Source organism: Pinus tabuliformis, chromosome 1_2 (assembly GCF_031772625.1).
Source record: "Pinus tabuliformis cultivar Carrire ecotype Pingquan chromosome 1_2, CPIR1, whole genome shotgun sequence".
NCBI classification, from domain to species: Eukaryota; Viridiplantae; Streptophyta; class Pinopsida; order Pinales; family Pinaceae; genus Pinus; species Pinus tabuliformis.
Window position 1 is genome coordinate 173,889,438 of NC_142298.1, and position 18,951 is coordinate 173,908,388.

The window sequence follows — 18,951 nt, forward strand, 5'->3', positions numbered from 1 at the left end:
GTTTTTCTGTTTACCATGTCTGTTATGTGATGCTTTATGATTTACAAATTTCACAAATGTCTATCTAACATGTAATTAGCCAATGCATCTGTTAATGTGTTCATGTGTCAGAAAATTCTCGTTCCAATAGATGAACTCACAAACACATTCTCAAAATTTGAGGGTTTCTAACTTAATATTGTCCATTAAGTTGTAGTACAATGAGTTGTGAATCAAGTTTTACGATGAACTCTTTAATGCCAAGAGCAATAGCTTCTAACAAAAGCTAAATGACTGCACTATATTCGACAATGTTATTAGTCGTACGACCTAAACATATACCTTGTAAATTCACTAACTCACCAATAGGGTCATATATTTCCCATGCAGTAGAAGATATATTATGTGTGCTATGATAAGCACCATCAACAAAACCGACGTAACAATTCGATGACATTTTCAAACCAAGTAGAGCACGAGGTAAGCAGAGGAAAATGTTCGCAAAAGCAAACTAACACACCAAAACTACACTGCACACTAATGTACATAAGTATTTGCATGGAAAATAATGCATAATACTTCTTTAGGTAAAGCCCCTTTTAGGGCTTAGCCAAAAAATTTCCTTCATAATCTACTAACTCATAGACACCTTTTTCTAAAACGTGTTTAACAATGTAAGGCCCATGACAGATTGGTTTGAATTTCCCAGCTCCCAATTTGTTATTGGCTTGATCATAAAGTAAGACCAAGTAACCCTCAACCAAAACGCAGGGAGAAACAGTTCTAAGTATTGAGCCTTAACGCGTTTCTTCCAGGCTTCAACTACTAATGCTGCAAGACGATGAGTTTCGAGATAAAGTAAATGTTCCTCCTTAGGTGAGGTATCAGGGAGTAATTCGACAACTAATTTCAATGAAGGAATTTCACACTCAATTAGAAGAGTTTCCTCTATACCATACACCAATTGAAAGGGTGTGAATCCAGTGGCAGTCTTATCTATGGTTCAGTAAGACCAAAGAGATCAAAATAACATAAGATGCCAATTTGATTTATGCATCTGAATGGTGCATTGAAGCATGGTAACCAATACTTTGTTGACTGCCTCAACCTGGCCATTGGCCTATGGATAATAAGGAGTTGAGTTTTCGTGATGCAAACCCAACCGAGCAATGAACTCTGCCATCATGTAATTTAGGAAATGAGATCCATGATTAGTAATGATGGCTTGAGGGACACCAAATCAAGTTATGACACGGTTGAAAATAAACTGAGCGACAGTTTTATTGTCAGCATCACGTGTGGCCATTGCCTCGACCCATTTAGTGAAATAATAAAAAAAAATGATGATATAACCATGCCCCCCGACTGAGGAAAGGTTACATGTCATAAAATCAATACCCCAGATAGCAAAGTTGTTTACGGTTGTAAATCTGGTAGGTGTGACATTTTTGGATTGATAAAATGAAATCTTTAAAGATCGAAGGCCAGAAATAACCAGCACGAAGGATTTTCTTAGCAGTAACATATCCTGACATGTGACCACCACAAGCCCCATAGTGGTAGTCACTTAGGACTCTCTCAGCTTCTTCAAGTGTCAAATATCTATGAAGGATAGAATCAACACCAACACAGTATAGAGTATTTCCAATGATTCGATAATGTTGGGACTGATGTCGAATGAGACGATGTTATGAATTGGAAAACTCTAATAAAATTTTTTGTGTTTGGAGATAGATAATAATATCCTTGTACCATGGGTCAAGAGTGCTCATGAGAAAGAGAGTTTCTTTAGGAATGATCTCATCAAAAGTTATAGATGTGGTTGCGGAGGGAAGGTCACAAATTAAGTCAGTGAAAACTAATGATTTCTTTGATTTGGCAATAGAAAATTCCAAATCAAACTCTTGAAGGATAACAATCCACTTAGAATACTTTCCCCCCCAGTAACTGATGAGTCAAAATGTAGGTCATGGGGTTGGAGTGAGAAATCATAGTGGTTTTATACAAGAGAATATAGTGTCGAAAGCGTTGAACAACTTGAACAGCTGCTAGAGCCAATTTCTCAACATGGGTGTATCGAGTCTCAGAATTAATAAGATTTTGGATTAATTAGTAAATCATGTGTTCATGTCCATCATCATTGTCTTGCACTAGTATTGATCCAGGTGGATATTGGTGGACACTCACCTATTCCACCTAGACCGCACAGTCAGTTTCATATGTTTCCTTGTTCATTTCAGCATTTACTATTTTTAGCAATTTTTCGGGTCCTAAACTTTTGGAGCAGTTTTGACCCCCTAAATGACATTTTTTGGGGTCTGAGGCAGGTTCGTAACCATAAGCAAGGGCTTGCGATGAAAATTATAGTACTAAGCAAGACCTTTCCAACAAGGTATCCTATGCACCAAACAGAGATAATATGACCAAGTTACGACCCCAGGAAGTTGGTTTCACAACTAACCCCAATGGGGCCCACAAACTCTTAGTGTTACATCTCCTATGGTTAGGGTTCTGGTTGTTTAGGGTTTTCTAATGTTTTCCAATAATAAATAGGCCCTTGAGCCTCATTGTAACATAGTTCAAAGGCATGTAACCACCACATCTCTTCTCAAAGATAAGCTACCATCGCCCAAGCTATCTTATTTCCATTCTCTTTGTAAGCATTGTTCAGTATTTTTCTATTAATGAAATGAAGTATTTTTCTGCTGCATCTCTATGTTGTGATTATATTTGTAATTTGTTGCAATCATGTTTAAGTTTGGATCAATGGTATCAAAGCAGTCTACTCTTTCTCTATTTTTCATTGCATGTCCCCAACGAGGTCTGGGTATAAGGAGTTAGGGCTTGATCTGGTTGAACCATCACAACTTCAGCCTCGCAAAATCAGACGACCTCCCATGGCGGAAGAGAAGAAAGATGAGGTGAAAGGAGATCCTTTCAAAATTTTGCTCGAGGAAGCCCTCGAGCGATAGAGGGATGCAATGATTGATAACTTTTCCTAGATCCTTTGACGACTACCCACAGGCGATGCATCTTCATCTAGTAGCCACTTTGGAGGTGCCACTCCTTTGAAGGTACAAGTTAACTTCGATACTCCCATAGTCGAAGGCTTGATAAATGAAAATTCTATAGATAAATGGTTAGATCTTTTGGAAGGATATTTTTCAGTTCATGAATTTTCCAATTGGGAAAAGATTAATTTTTCACTTCTCAAAGCCACCCCACAAGTCAAGGACAGGTAGGAAACCTACTGCGAACAAAAGGACGAGAGTTAACCCTCATTGTTTTCAGCTGCACCCACTTCGAATTATTTCCAAGATGCCATCAAGGAATAATATTACCTTGTCGGGAGATATGAAGACAAATACATAGAGCAGACCATGTTATAGTAGGGAAGGGACCAAGATGTGCCAGAGTTCACAAATATTTTCCATACCCTTCACACGAAGTTGGGTATCAAGGATACTGAGCAACATTTGGTGCTCAATTACCGTGACTATCTACACAATTACATCCAGGATGAGATGGAGTTCCTGGACATTTCCTCGCTCAACACGACGTATCGGTACACTATCAAGATTGAGAAAAAGTTTAAACAGAAGAAGCTAGACTTCAGATCCACAAACCCAGAGCAAGGAAAAGGTGCCCCCAAACAAAGGACCAAGAAAGGTAGAGATACCCAGGACATCTTGCTAAATCCATAAGAAAATAACAGCACCACGAAGATGAAGAAGGACGTGGGAAAATGGCGTGAGTTCCATAAGAGCTCCACTCACAATACAAGTGAGTGTTGGGCCAAGCAGTCACTAGTAGTCGAGCTTAAGGCTTTCGAATTAGACGGAGGTTCTGACTCTAAATCAGAACCCGATAAAGGAACTAACAAAGAGAAGAATATCATTGATGCGAAGCTAGGTGCCACCATGGCCACCACCAAGATCCAGAGGAGGGCGAACGCCTCTTCCACTCACAAATGTGGGTAAAGGGTTCTTCATTGCATTTTATTGTCTATAGTGGGAACCAAAAGAACCTCATTTCAGCAGAGGTCATGAAGTGGCTAGGCCTATAGACTACAACACATCAACAGTCGTACACCATTGGGTGGCTTCACCAAGGATGAGATCTTCACGTCAGCCAACAATTCCACCTTCCCTACAACAACTATTCCTTCACAGATGAGGTACTGTGTGACATTGCTCCTCTTGAAGTTTGTGATCTATTGTTAGTACAACCATACTTGTGGAAGCGACATGATGTATATGGGTCTAGACCTCGCTATGTGATTATTACTTTGGCTAATAAGTTGTACAGGATACTATAGGTAGCCCCGCCTATCGCCATATCTTTGATCACTGAAAAGAAATGCAGTAAGATCATTTCCCAGACCAAGAAATTTGTTTTCCTTATTATTCGACCCCATGCCAAGAAGAAGGTTATAGCTACAGCTTCCATGGAAGGTTCCTCTACACAACAACAAAAGATGGACAAGGTCTTGGAGGAGTACAGGGATATTTTCCCCTCACCCACAGGGGTAGCTCTGCACTGTCAAGTCAAGCACTCCACCGATCTGACTCCAGGTGCGCCTCTTCCCAATAGACTGATCTTTCGATGCTCTATTTTGGAGAATGATGAGATCAAGAGGAAGATTCAGGAACTGATGCACAAAGGGCACATCAAGCCAAGATCATCACCTTGTGGGAGCCCAATTGTATTGGTACTGAAGAAGGATGGGACCTGGGTGATCTGTATTGACTATCGGGTGCTGAACAAGATCACTGTCTGGAATAGGTACCCAATCCCACGGATTGATGACCTTTTGGACTAGCTCGAAGGGGCAAAATATTTCAGCAAGATTGACTTGAATTTAGTTTATCACCAAGTGCCTATCGAACCCTCTGATGTGTGGAACACTCCCTTCAAATCTAAGAAAGGCATTTTCGAATGGTTGGCCATGCCATTCGGATTGATGAACGCCCCTGCAACCTTCATGAGACTGATGGATGACATCTTGTGACCCTTCACCAATGCATTCTTGGTGGTGTATTTAAATGACATCTTGATCTTCATCCAGATTTGGGAAGAGCACATCCACCATATTCGACAAGTCCTTCAAACCCTGCGACAACACAAGATGTGTGCTAACTTGGAGAAATGCACCTTTGGCTTAACCCAAGTTCAGTATCTAGGATACATCATTGATGAGTAGGGTGTACATGTGGACCCATCCAAGATACAAGTCATTAGGGATTGGCCAGCCCCAACCACTCTAAAAAAGCTCCATATCTTTTTGGGTCTTGCTGATTTCTATCATAGGTTCGTGTTGGGGTTCTCTCATATCACTTGACCTTTAAGTGAAGTCACCAAGGGTGGAGAAAAAGCAAAGCTCTTTTGGTTGGAAACCCAACAAAAAGTGTTGTTCGAGTTGAAGAATCGCCTATGTTCTAGACCAGTGCTCACATTACCATACCTACAACAACCATTTGAGATTGAGACAAATGCCTCTGACTATGTTATTGGTGCGGTTCTTACTCAGGCTAGGCATCTAGTGGCTTACCATAGTGAGACACTTTCAGACACAATTGAAAGTACCCCAATTACAAAAAAGAAATGCATTCCATTGTGCAGGCCTGCCATCAATGGAAGCATTACATTCTAAGGAAGGAAACGGTCATCCACATAGACCACAGACCTCTAGAGTTCATACAAACACAAGGGAAGTTGCAGAATGATCGCCATCATAAATGGTCCACCTATCTGCAACAGTTCCATTTGAACATTACATATAAGAAGGGAACCACCAATAATGTCACTGACTACCTTAGCCGCCCACCAGTCATGGCGTTCATCACTGTTCTTGACTCCTGTGAGCAGTCCAGAATTTGGCAACATATACCAGGCATTCCTGGAAGGGAAGCAAGTTCCAAATTTTCACCTTCAGGATGCGAAACTTGTAGTACTTGGTGAAACCTTTCTAACAAGGTATCGTATGTGAAAAATGGAGATAATATGACCAACTTACGACCCCGGGAAGTTGGTTGCCCAACTAACCCCAACGGGGCCCACAAACGCTTGGTGTTACATATTCTAGGGTTGGGGTTTTGGTTGTTTAGGGTTTTATAATGTTTACCAATAATAAATAGGCCCTTGATCCTCATTGTAGCATAGTTCAGACGCATGTAGCCACCACATCTCTTCTTACAGATAAGCTACCATTTCCTGAGCTATATTATTTCCATTCTATTTGTAAGCATAGTTCAATATTTTTCTATTAATGAAATGAAGTGTTTTTTTGCTGCACATCTGTGTTTATGAGTATATCTGTAAGTCGTTGCATTCTTTTTTAAGTTCATATCAGTGGTATCAAAGAAGTTTTCTCTTTCTCTATTTTTCTTTGCATGTCCCCAATGAGGTTAGGGTATAAGGAGTCAGGGCTTGATTTGGTTGAACCATTGCAAGATAAGCCTTGCAAAATCCAATGACCTCCCATGGTGGAGAAAATAAAAATGAGGGGGCATGGGATCCTTTCAAAATGTTGCTCGAGGAAGCCCTCAAATGATAGAAGGACCCAATGATGGATAACTTTGCCCAAATCCTTCGATGGCTACCCACAGGTGATGCATCTTCATCCAGCAGCCACTCTGGAGGCGCCACTCCTTTTAAGATACAAGTGAGCTTCAATATTGCCATATTCGAAGGCCTGATATATGCAGGCTACATAGATAAATGGTTAAATCTATTGGAAGGATATTTTTCAGTTCATGACTTTTCCAATCAGGAAAATATTACTTTTTCAATTCTCAAATTTTCCCCACACGTCAAGGACTGGTGGGAAACCTATTGTGAACAAAAGGACGAGAGTGAACCCTCGCTGGTTTTAGTAGCACCCACTTGGAATTATTTTCAAGACACCATCAAGGTGTTAGTGTCAGTCTTTGTAGCCTTCCACCAGTGATCAAATATGGTCTTATAAAGTGGTCCTGGGGTGTCAAAGTCAATTTTTTGTCATTTCAGTGGTCTTCAAGTAAAATTTGGTCACTCTGTATTAGGTCTAGGATTGTTTTCTTTTCACTCCTTCCAAAGTTTTCCAAGTATTGTCTCATGTCACCATTTTTCTGAGTGTACCATCATTCAAAGAGTTGTCATCATTATTTCAGGTTCCAATGGGTCATTTTACACCTTGTTTGTGCTTCAATTGTGCTTAGGTAAGGTTCATTTCCCTCTCTTAGGGTTTTGAAGGTAATTTTTCTTGGATGGTCAAATCATCAACAAAACTTGTATCCTAATGCTCATACACCTTCCCCTATCTTTAATATATCTTCTTAAACACTTCCCATCACTGATATCCCTCAAATTCATCATTTTCCCACAAACCCTAGCATATTGCTACAATTTGACACTTTTCTAGGTTTGGCATGTGTTTTTGCCATTTTGGACCCCTTCCCCTCACTAAACCCTTGAAATTCCACTTCCCCATGCTTCCTAACATCCCTCCCTACTTCCCAAAATTTTCTCAAGAATTTAGAAACCCCTCATCCCCTTCATTTCCCTTCATTTCTACAAATTCACATATTGGGATAGTTTTTATTCAAATGATGTTTCTGAGCAAGAAAAGATTAATTTGACAAAGGTGAGAGAGGTTGTTGTCTATCATAGATGAAATAAGAAAAACCTCCTTCAGTTTTTACATAGGTCTCATGGTTTGGGAGAAATGTCCAAAACATCATTTGCCACAGGACAGCTGTTGCACTTCTGGAGTGACCTTGGGAAACTAAAGCTTTCTCCTAGCTGGAGTGTCCAAATGAATTTATTGATGAGTCAAATGATAACTATAAAAAATATCTTTCCAATGTGATATCATTCACTCAATTTGGAGTTGATGGAGACCTCCAAAAGTTGACTACAACAACACTCTGCATTTTGGTATTCTGCACATTTTGACCAATCTTGGGAGAGTGAGCTTTTGACAGGGAAAATGAGCTCAAAATTGAAAAATTCAAGATGTTGTGGAAATTAGATAGGAAAATATTTTCAACGATCTATCATGGGCTCAATTTGGAGATCAGGAAAGAAATCAAAAGTTAGCTTGAAGTGGTGCTACGCATAGAGGCCGGAGCGCTGCGTGTAGGGACAGAGCGTTGCGTGTAGGCCAATTTTCCTTGTGCAAAAACAATGGCGTTGCACGTAGAGAAATGCACTTCGTGCCTGTAGAAGGTGCCGCAGATAGGGCCAGCAAGGGCCAAACGACCTCCTTCCACCTAAAAAACATCAAATTTGTCTTTCTTCCCCTCAAACAAGTAAGTGTTATTCCTTGACTTCATCATTGGTTTGTAATTAATGCATTTGAGGATAATTTTCCATGGTAAATGTAAAACCCTAGACTCTCCCTTATTTATGACTTAAAATCCCTAGCCCCTCTCCCTCGTTTTCATGTTTTACACCCTCACACTCATTTTCATGTTTACCTAGTCCACCAAATACCTCACAAGATCAACTCCCCTTCCCTTCTTCCTAATCACTCTTACTCACCCCCTCCATCTCTTTTCTAGGAGTGCATAGCCTAAAAGCTTGCAAACATGGACAGAGGTGACAAAGATTATGAGGAGGAGGAAAACATTGGCAGTGACAGTTCAGCAGGTAGACCTAGGCATCAGAGAAAACCAAACAAGGGGGGCATAATTATCAGGGAAGAGCCATCAAACCTCAGAGAGTTGCAGGCCTCTCATTTGGTTGTCACTTGTTTTAGGCATCTAGGTGGAGAGAGTTCAACACCATCCTAAGCTCACTAGGCTTTTGTAGCCAATCTTTGTGATAACAAGGTGACTCTTGTTGGGGTGACATTCATAGTTTCACCCTCCATCATTGCGGATGCAACCAGGATTCCAAAAGTGGGAGAGAAATGGTATAAGGTACAAGACCTAGATGAACACTATTATGAGCCCTACATCAAACCTAGGTACAAAAATGAAGTAAAGAGGAATTTTCCTTTCAGGTTCCTTGAAGACAAGTATGCCCCCATGATGAAAATCATCATGAAATATTTCACTTGTGAGGGAAGATTTTCTAGATTGTACAGCCATCACATCAGGCTTCTCATGCATTTTACGAGGGTGAAGATGTTGAACATCCCTTATTTCTTGTTCAGGAACATTGAGAAGATGGCCTACTTTGTACATAAAAAGCCATACACCCAACAGATGAGTAGTCTCTACCACTATTCCTTGATCAAGATGATTGTGCTACATAATCATAACCTCCTCAACATCTCCTAGGAGAAATTCATTGCCCATGACATCTTCAAGGGTCCTCAAATTCCTCCACAAGTGTCTCAAGAATCAGGAGGACCTTCTAGCAGTACTCAGGTAAAGAAAGATGAGAAGGCCAAAGAGGCTAGAGCCATTGAGGTGCCTGAAACCTACAAGACATACCAGAGGGGGACAAGAAAATTGCTTGCAGTTGATAGGAAAGTGTTCAATCCACTTGGTGTGGAGGGGACATTACCTTCTTCATCAACTCATAGGCAAATTCTTGCTCCATAGGGTGTGGAAGGGGCTTTTCCTTCTTCATCGACACAGCAGGTACAGGTGCAACAACTGCATAAAGGGAAAGAAAAGATGCAGGTGGAAGATCTTGATGATGAGGAGGAAAGAGATTTTGATTTGACAGAGCATGAGGAGCTAGAACAACATCATATTCATCATGGCATAGAGACAATTGACTTGGAGGCTCAGGATGAAGCAACAAAAGAAAACATCATCATACAGGAGAAAGAGGCTCAAATCCAAGCATTGATGGACAATTTGGAGAGAGCCAAGTATGTCATCACATATCTGGAACAAGAGAACAAGCATCTGAGTGATAGGTAGGTTCTCATGGAGCTGGAACTTCTCAGGATAAAAGGACAAGGTGACAAGGGTAAATTAGCAATGCAAGAGGAAGAAGCACCGGTCACTTTGACTCCAATTGAGAAGGAAATTGAGGGTGATAGAGAAATTTGGCTTGAAAGAGTCAATTTTCACTTAGAAAAGTTGTTTCAAAGGGCCAATAGGGACAACTAGATCATCAGGCACATGGCCTACCACTATAGGACCCAGAAAAAAATTTGCAATATAAGGGTCAAGCATATGAAAGCAAGGTTGAGACGGACACTCAAAGGCAAAAAAGAGGAGGATAGGCTTAGGCTGCTTGCTGAAGCTTCCTTGGCTCATCAGGATGCTTGATGATGGTGTTGCTCACCAATTTTGATCAAATATGGAGGAATTTTTGTCTTTGGCAAATTTTGGAAATTTTAACATAGGAAACTTGGCTCTACGTGTAGTGCCACCGGCGCTACACTTTTCCTAGAGACACCCAATGGACAAATGGCTTGCATTTTTGGATTCCGAGCGATGATTACATGCACCCTATGCATTTTCTAAGCTTTTGGAGCATAACTGGTCTACCAAAAGGTCAAAAAACACCTCGAAAATGACCTTTCTACCACTTTTTGGACACACAGAAGCAGTTTTGGGAGAATCAACTTTTTAGGGGTAAAATGAGCTTCAAATGAAGAAATTCCAGATGTTTTGGAAAGTAAACTTGAAGAGATTTCTAGTGAGCTATCATGAGCTCAATTTTTATGCCAGGAAGGCCTCCAAAAGGGACATGAAAGTGGCACTATGCGTAGGGACAGTGGCACTACGCGTAGGACAAATTTTGCATAGGATTGCCATTTCACTGTGTTTTGATTGTGATCTTGGATTTTCTCTCATGGAGGATGTTTTACTAATGTAAATGATGAATTGTCTTGTAAATATGATGGATAATTAGTAGTAGAGGGTAGATTCATTAGATTAAAAGTCATTTTGAGCACAAATGAATCAGTTTCCTCACTTTTAGAGGCAAGTTGTTAGGATGCCTAGATTCCAGTTTCTTGTTCAGTGTTTGTTAGATTAGCTCCTCATCTTAGGGTTTCAACCCCTGAGGATAGGAGGAGGTTGAAACAATTTCTATATCTCCTTCTTCATTCTGATTGTAAAGGGTTGGACTCAGCTAGATGCTTAGGTTTTGAAAGAACATCATTTTGTATCAGTTTAGCAGGAGATTAATCAGAAATTGTAGCTATTTCTTTGGGATCCATGTGGTATGGTGTTTAGTTCAGTTTTTTCTCTTGTTATCATATGTTTAAATGTTTTTTTTACTTCATTAATCATTCCATTGCTTCTAAGTGGATGTTTTTAAGTTGATAGGTAGAACCCATAACATTAATGCTTTGCTTTGGGAAAATATTCACAGTTTATGTTTTCTACGATTTAGGAAGGATCCATGATGATCACATGCTCTTCCTAGCTTCTCACTAGTCTTGAATCATATCACCCATAAAACCCTATAGAACTAAGCTTTATACCTACCTTGCCCCATTGAACACCCTGCAATTTTGACCTAATTTCCTTGCCCAAACTATCTGGCTCCTCCTGATCTAGCAAAGCCCTTTCAAATCAAATCAAACCTTGTGCTACTATACCTAGCCTAATGTTATTTTCCTAATCCAGTCACCTCGGTTGAGATCCTTGTGGAGAGATCCCTCTCCTGGCCTAGTAGAGCTAGTTACTTGGCCAAGCGTGGTTTGTGGTTACCCTGGCATTGCCTTCCTTCAACCTGAGGTTCAATCCACGTGATAACACAAGGAACAATATTACCCTGTCGGGAGCTATGAAGAAAAATACATAAATTGGACCATGCAATGATAGGGAAGGGACCATGATGTATCGGAGTTCACAAATATTTTCCATACCCCTCGCACGAAGCTGGGTATCAAGGATACTGAGCGGAATTTGGTGCTCAAGTACCATGGCTATCTACACAAGTACATCCAGGATGAGATGGAATTCCTAGACATTTCCTCACTCAGCATGGCGTATTAGTGCATTGTTAATATTGAGCAGAAGTTTAAATAGAAGAAGCGGGACTTTGGAACTGCAAATCCAAAGCAAGGAAAAGACACCCCCAAACCATAGAACAAAGGACCAAGCCAAGGTGGGGCTACCCATGATAGCATGTCAAAGCTGCAAGTAAAGAACAACACCATGAAGACAAAGAAGGACACGCGAAAATGGTGTGAGTTCCATAAGAGCTCCACTCACAATACAAGTGAGTGTTGGGCGACGCAGTCATCGGTGGTCGAGATGAAGGCTTCCGAAACAGACGCGGGTTCTCAGTCTAAATCAGAACCCGATAAGGGAACTGACAAAGGGAAGTAGATCATTGATGTGGAGCCTAATGCTACTGTGGCCACCACCAAGATCCAGAAGATTGAGCCTGAAGATCCAAAGGAGGGGAAACGCCTCTTTCACTCACAGATGTGGGTGAAGGGTTCTCTGCTGCAGTTAATTATCAACAACGAGAGCCAAAAGAACCTCATTTCAACAAAGGTCGTGGAGCGGATGAGCCTAAAGACTACAACACATCCATAGTTGTAAACCATTGGGTGGATTCACCAAGGATGAGATCTTCGCATCAACTAGCAGTGTCGCCTTCCCTACAGTATCAATAGCTTCATAGATGAGGTATTGTGTGACGTTTTTCCTCTTCAAGTTTGTGATGTATTTTTAGGACAACCATACTTGTGGAAGTGACCTACTTTATATGAGTCTAGACCTCGCTCTGTGATTATTACTTTGTCTAATAGTTTTTATAGGATACCGGAGGTAGCCCCGCCTACCGCCATCTCTTTGATCACTATAAGGCAATGTAGTAAGATCATTTCCCAGACCAAGAAATTTGTTTTCCTTATGATTCGCCCCCAGGGAAAGAAGAAGGTTGTGGCCACAGCTTCCATGCAGGGCTCCTTTGCACAACAACAACATATGGATAAGGTCATGGAGGAGTACAGGGATATTTTCGCCTCACCCACAGGGCTACCTATGCATTGTCAGGTCAATCACTCCATTGATTTGATCCCAGGCACGCCACTGCGCAATGGACCAATCTATCAACACTCTATTATGGAGAATGATGAGATCAAGAGGGAGATTCAAGAACTTTTGCAAAAAGGGCACATCATGCCAACCTCATCACCTCGTGGGAGCCTAATTGTATTGGTACAGAAGAAGGATGGGACCTAGAGGCTCTGTATTGACTATCGGGCACTGAACAAGATCATTGTTCAGAATAGGTAGCCAATCCTGTATATTGATGACCTTCTGAACCAGCTCAAAGGGGCCAAATATTTCAGCAAGATTGACTTGAAGTCAAGTTATCACTAGGTTCCTATCGAACCCTCTGATGTGTGGAAGACTACCTTCAAATCCAAGGAGAGCCTTTTCGAATGGTTGGTCATGCCATTTGGATTGACGAACACCCCTAAAACCTTCATGAGACTGATGGACAACATCTTATGACCATTCACCAATGCATTTGTGGTGGTGTATTTAGATGACATCTTGATCATTAGCCAGAGTTGGGAAGAGAACCTCTACCAAATTCAAGAGGTCCTTCAAACCTTGTGACAACACAAGCTATGTGCTAACTTAGAGAAATGCACCTTTTGCCTGACCCAGGTTCAATATCTGGGATAGATCATTGATGAGCAGGGTGTACATGTGGACTCATCCAAGATACAATTCATTCGGGATTGGCCAACCCCAACCACTCTAACAGAGCTTCGCAGTGTTTTGGGTCTTGCCAATTTCTACTGTAGGTTCTTGTTGGGGTTATCTCATATCACTTGGCCTTTAAGTCAAGTCACCAAAGGTGGAGTGAAAGAAAAGTTTTTTTGCTTGGAAACCCAACAAAAGGCATTGTTCGAGTTGAAGAATTGCCTCTGTTCTGCAACAGTACTCACATTACCAGAACTGCAACAACCATTTGAGATTGAGACAGATGCCTCCGACTATGCTATTGGTGTGGTTCTTCCTCAGCATGGGCATCTAGTGGCTTACCACAGTGAGACACTTTCAGACACAGTATGAAAGTACCCCACTTACGACAAATAAATGTATTCCATTGTGTAGGTCTATCATCAATATAAGATTTACATTATGAGGAAGGAAACAATCATGCACACAGACCACCGTCCTCTATAGTTCATACAGACACAAGGGAAGTTGCAGAACATGGGATGAGTCTCCCCTATGTCCAACATAACTACAAAATAGCTCTCCACAGCTCAACAGGCCACAGCCCTTTCAGGTAGGGCTGGTATTTCAGCCATTATGCCCCATTGATGTGGTCATACCATTTGCAACCACTTAAGTAGTTTCAGCTCACTTTCAGTCCGAAACTGAAAGGGCTAACAACTTCACTGAGCACATTCGACACATCCACCAATAGTTCCATGGTATATTGAACAAAGCCAATGGTAAGTATAAGCAGTGCCATGAGCAGCATCGAGTGTCGCACAAATTCCAGGTGGGCGAAAAAGTTTGGCTACATTTGCAGAAGGAGCACCTTGTTGGACCCCACCGCAGACTTTTCCCTCTCTAATATGGGCCATACACCATCTCAAAGGCCATCAATGATAATGCCATCGAGCTCAGCATCCCATCGTTCCTTGGTCTGCACCCAGTGTTCAATTTTGATTGCCTTTGGCCATACTTTCCACCATTGTTGGACACATCTGATATTGAAAAACAACTCACACCAATAGAGCTCAACCCAGACTACATGGAATAGGCCACAACAAATCATATCATGGACACACAGATCAAGAACACCTGCCAACAGAGAATACCGGTGAAAATTACTTCGAGCTCAGCATCCCACAATTCCTTGTTCTGTACCCAGTGTTCAATGTAGATCGCTTTCGACCATACTTTCCACCATTGTTGGACACATCTGACATTGCAGAACAACTCAAACCAATAGAGCTCAACCCAAACTACATGGAACAGGCCACAAAAATCATACCATGGGCACACAGATCATGAACACTCGCCAACAGAGGATAAAGTTATATCGAGTTGTCAAAGTAGGCCAACTTCTTCACCAGGGCAAGTGGCTCACCAAGGACCAGGTTCAACAGAAATTTCCTCACCTCATGGACACTCTGCACGCAATAGGGACCATTGCTTCCTAATATGGGAGGTATTATACATGTGGATATTGGTGGCCACCCGCCTATTCCACCTAGACCCCCTAGTCAGTTTCATTTGTTTCCTTGTTCATTACAACATTTACTATTTTTAGTAGTTTTTTGGGTCCTAAACTTTCGGAGCAATTTTGACCCCCTAAACGACATTATTTTGGGGTTTGTGGTAGGCCCGTAGCTATAGGAAAGGGCCTACATTGAAACCTATCTTACTCAGTGAGACCTTTACAACAAGGTATCGTATGCGCCAAACAAAGATACTATGACCAAGTTACTACCTCGGGAAGTTGGCTGCCCAACTAACCCCAACAGGGCCCACAGACTCTTGCTATTACATCTCCTGGGGTTAGGGTTCTGGTTGTTTAGGGTTTTCTCATGTTTTCAAATAATAAATAGGCCCTTGAGACTCATTGCCACATAGTTCAAAGGCATGTATCCACCACATCTCTTCTCAGAGATAAACTACCATCGCCCGAGCTATCTTATTTCCGTTCTGTTTGTAAGCATAGTTCAATATTTTTCGGTTAATGAAATGAAGTGTTTTTCTACTGCATATCTATGTTTATCATTATATCTGTAATATTTTGCATTCATGTTTAAGTTCAGATCAATGGTATCAGAGTAGTCTGTTCTTTCTCTATTTTTCTTTGCATGTCCGCAACGCGGTCAGGGTATAAGGAGTTAGGCCTTGATCTGGTTGAACCATTGCAAGATAAGACTCGCAAAATCCAATGACCTCCCATGGTGGAAGGAAAGAAAGATGAGCGGGCATGAGATCCTTTCAAAATGTTTCTCTAGGAAGCCCTCGAGCGACAGAGGGACGAGATGATGGATAAGTTTGCCCAGATCCTTCGATGGCTACCCACAAGTGTTGCATCTTCATCTAGCAGCCACTCGGGAGGTGCCACTCCTTTAAAGGTAAAATTGAACTTCGATATTCCCATATTCGAAGGCTTGATATATGCAGACATCGTAGATAAATGGTTAAATCTATTGGAAGGATATTTTTTAGTTCATGACTTTTCCAATTGGGAAAATATTACTTTTGCACTTCTCAAAGTCACCCCATATGTCAAGGATTAGTGGGAAACCTACTATGAACAAAAGGACGAGAGTGAACCCTCGTTATTTTTAACCGCACCCACTTGGAATTCTTTTCGAGACGCCATCTGGGAAGAATATTACTCTATCGGGAGCTATGAAGAAAAATACATAAAGTGGACTACGCTACGACAGGGAAGGGACCAAGATGTGCTAGAGTTCACAAATATTTTCCATACCCTTCACACAAAGCTGGGTATCAAGGATACTGAGAGGAATTTGGTGCTCAAGTACTGTGATTCTCTACACAAGTACATCCAGGATGAGATGGAGTTCCTAGAAATTTCCTCGCTCGGCACAGCGTATCGGTACGCTGTCAAGATTGAGCAGAAGTTTAAATAAAAGAAGCAGGACTTCGAAGCTACAAATCCAAAGCAAGGAAAATATGCCCCCAAAACACAAAACAAAGGACCAAGCAAAGGCAAGGCTACCCAGGATAGCGAGCCGAAGCCGCAAGAAAATAACAACACCACTAAGATGAATAAGGAAACACGAAAATGGTGTGATTTCGATAAGAGCTCCACTCACAATACAAGTGAGTGTCAGGCCAAGCATTCACTGGTCACCTAGCTGAATGCTTCTGAATCATACGTGGGTTCCAAGTCTAAATCAGAACCCCATAAGGGAAGTAGATCATTGATGCGGAATCCAGTGCCACCATGGCCACCACCAAGATCTAGAAGAATGATATTGAAGATCCAGAGGAGGGGGAATGCATGTTCCACTAATAGATTTGGGTGAAGGGTTCTTCGCTGCAGTTCATTATCAACAGCTAGAACCAAAAGAACCTGATTTCAGTAGAGGTCATGAAGAGGTTGACCCTAAAGACCACAACACATCCACAGTCGTACACCAACGGGTGGCTTCACCAAGGACGAGATCTTCGTGTCAGCCAGTCGTGTCACCTTCCCTACAACATCAAACCCTTCATGGATGAGGTACTTTGTGATGTTTCTTCTCGTGAAGTTCATGATGTATTGTTAGGACAACCATACTTATGGAGGTGCCATTTTGTATGTGTCTAGACCTTGCTGTGTGATCATTTTGGCTAATAATTTGTACAAGATATCGGAGGTGGCCCCGCCTACTGCCATATCTTTTATCACTGCAAATCAATGTAGTAAGATCATTTCCCAGGGCAAAAAATTTGTTTTCCTTATGATTCTCCCCCAGGGAAAGAAGAAGGTTGTGGCCACAGCTTCCATGCAGGGCTCCTTTGCACAACAACTACAATATGGACAAGGTCATGGAGGAGTACAAGGATATTTTTGCCTCACCCACAAGGGTACCTCTACACTGTTAGGTCAAGCACTCCATTGTTCTAACCCTGGGCGCACCACTGCCCAATGGAACGATCTATTGATGATCTGTTCTGGAGAACGATGAGATCAAGAGGGAGATTCAGGAACTTTTGCAGAAAGGGCACCTCAGTTCAATCTCATTACCTTGTGGGAGCCTGATTGTATTGGTATAGAAGAAGGATGGGACCTGGAGGCTTTGTATTCTCTATCGAGCACTAAACAATATCATTGTCTGGAATAGGTACCCAATCCCATGGATTTATGGCCTTCTCGACTAGATCAAAGGGGCCAAATATTTTAGCAAGATTGACTTAAATTCAAGTTATCACTAGGTGCCTATCGAACCCTCCGATGTGTGGAAGACTACCTTCAAATCCAAGGAGGGCCTTTTCGAATGGTTGGTCATGATGTTCGGATTAACGAACACCCCTACAACCTTCATGATATTGATGGACGACATCTTGCGACCCTTCACCAATGCATTTGTGGTGGTGCATTTAGATGATATCATGATCTTTAGCCAAAGTTGGGAAGAGCACCTCCACCATATTCGATAGGTCCTTCAAAACTTACAACAACACAAGTTGTGTGCCAACTTAGATAAATGCACCCTTGGCCTAACCCAGGTTCAAATATCTAGGATACATCATTAATGAGTAGGGTATACATGTGGACCCATCCAAGATACAAGTCATTCGAGATTGGCCAGCCCCAACCACTCTAATAGAAATTCGCATCTTTTTGGGTCTTACCAATTTCTACTGTAGGTTCGCATTGGGGTTCTCTCATATCACTTGGCCTTTAAGTCAAGTCACCAAAGCTGGAGTGAAAGCAAAGTTTTTTTGGTCGGAAACCCAACAAAAATCATTCTCTGAGTTCAAGAATCACCTCTGTTCTACACAAGTGCTCACATTACCAAACCTGCGACATCCATTTGAGATTGAGACAAAAGCCTCTGACTATGCTATTAGTGCATTTCTTACTCAGTATGGCCATCCAATGGCTTACCACAGTGAGAAAATTTTAGACACAGTCCAAAAGTACCCAACTTACAACAAATAAATGTATTCCATTGTGTAAGCCTGTCGTCAATGGAAGCATTACATTTTGAGGAAGGAAATGATCATCCACACAGATCACTGACCTTTATAGTTCATACAGACACAAGGGAAGTTACAGAACATGGGATGTAAGTCTCCCCTATGTCCAACACAGCTACAAAAGAGCTCTCCACATCTCAATAGGCCACATCCCCTTTTAGGTAGGTTTGGGATTTCAACCATTATGCCCCGTTGATGTGGCCATACCATTTGCAGCCAATCAGGTAGATTTGGCTTGCGTTCAGCCTAAAGATGAAAAGGCTAACAACTTCATTGAGCACATTCGACACATCCACTAATAGGTCCATGATATATTGGACAAGTCCAATGGTAAGTATAAGCAACGCCATGATCAGCATCGAGTTCCACACAAATTCCAAGTGGGCGAAAAATTTGGGCTACATTTGCA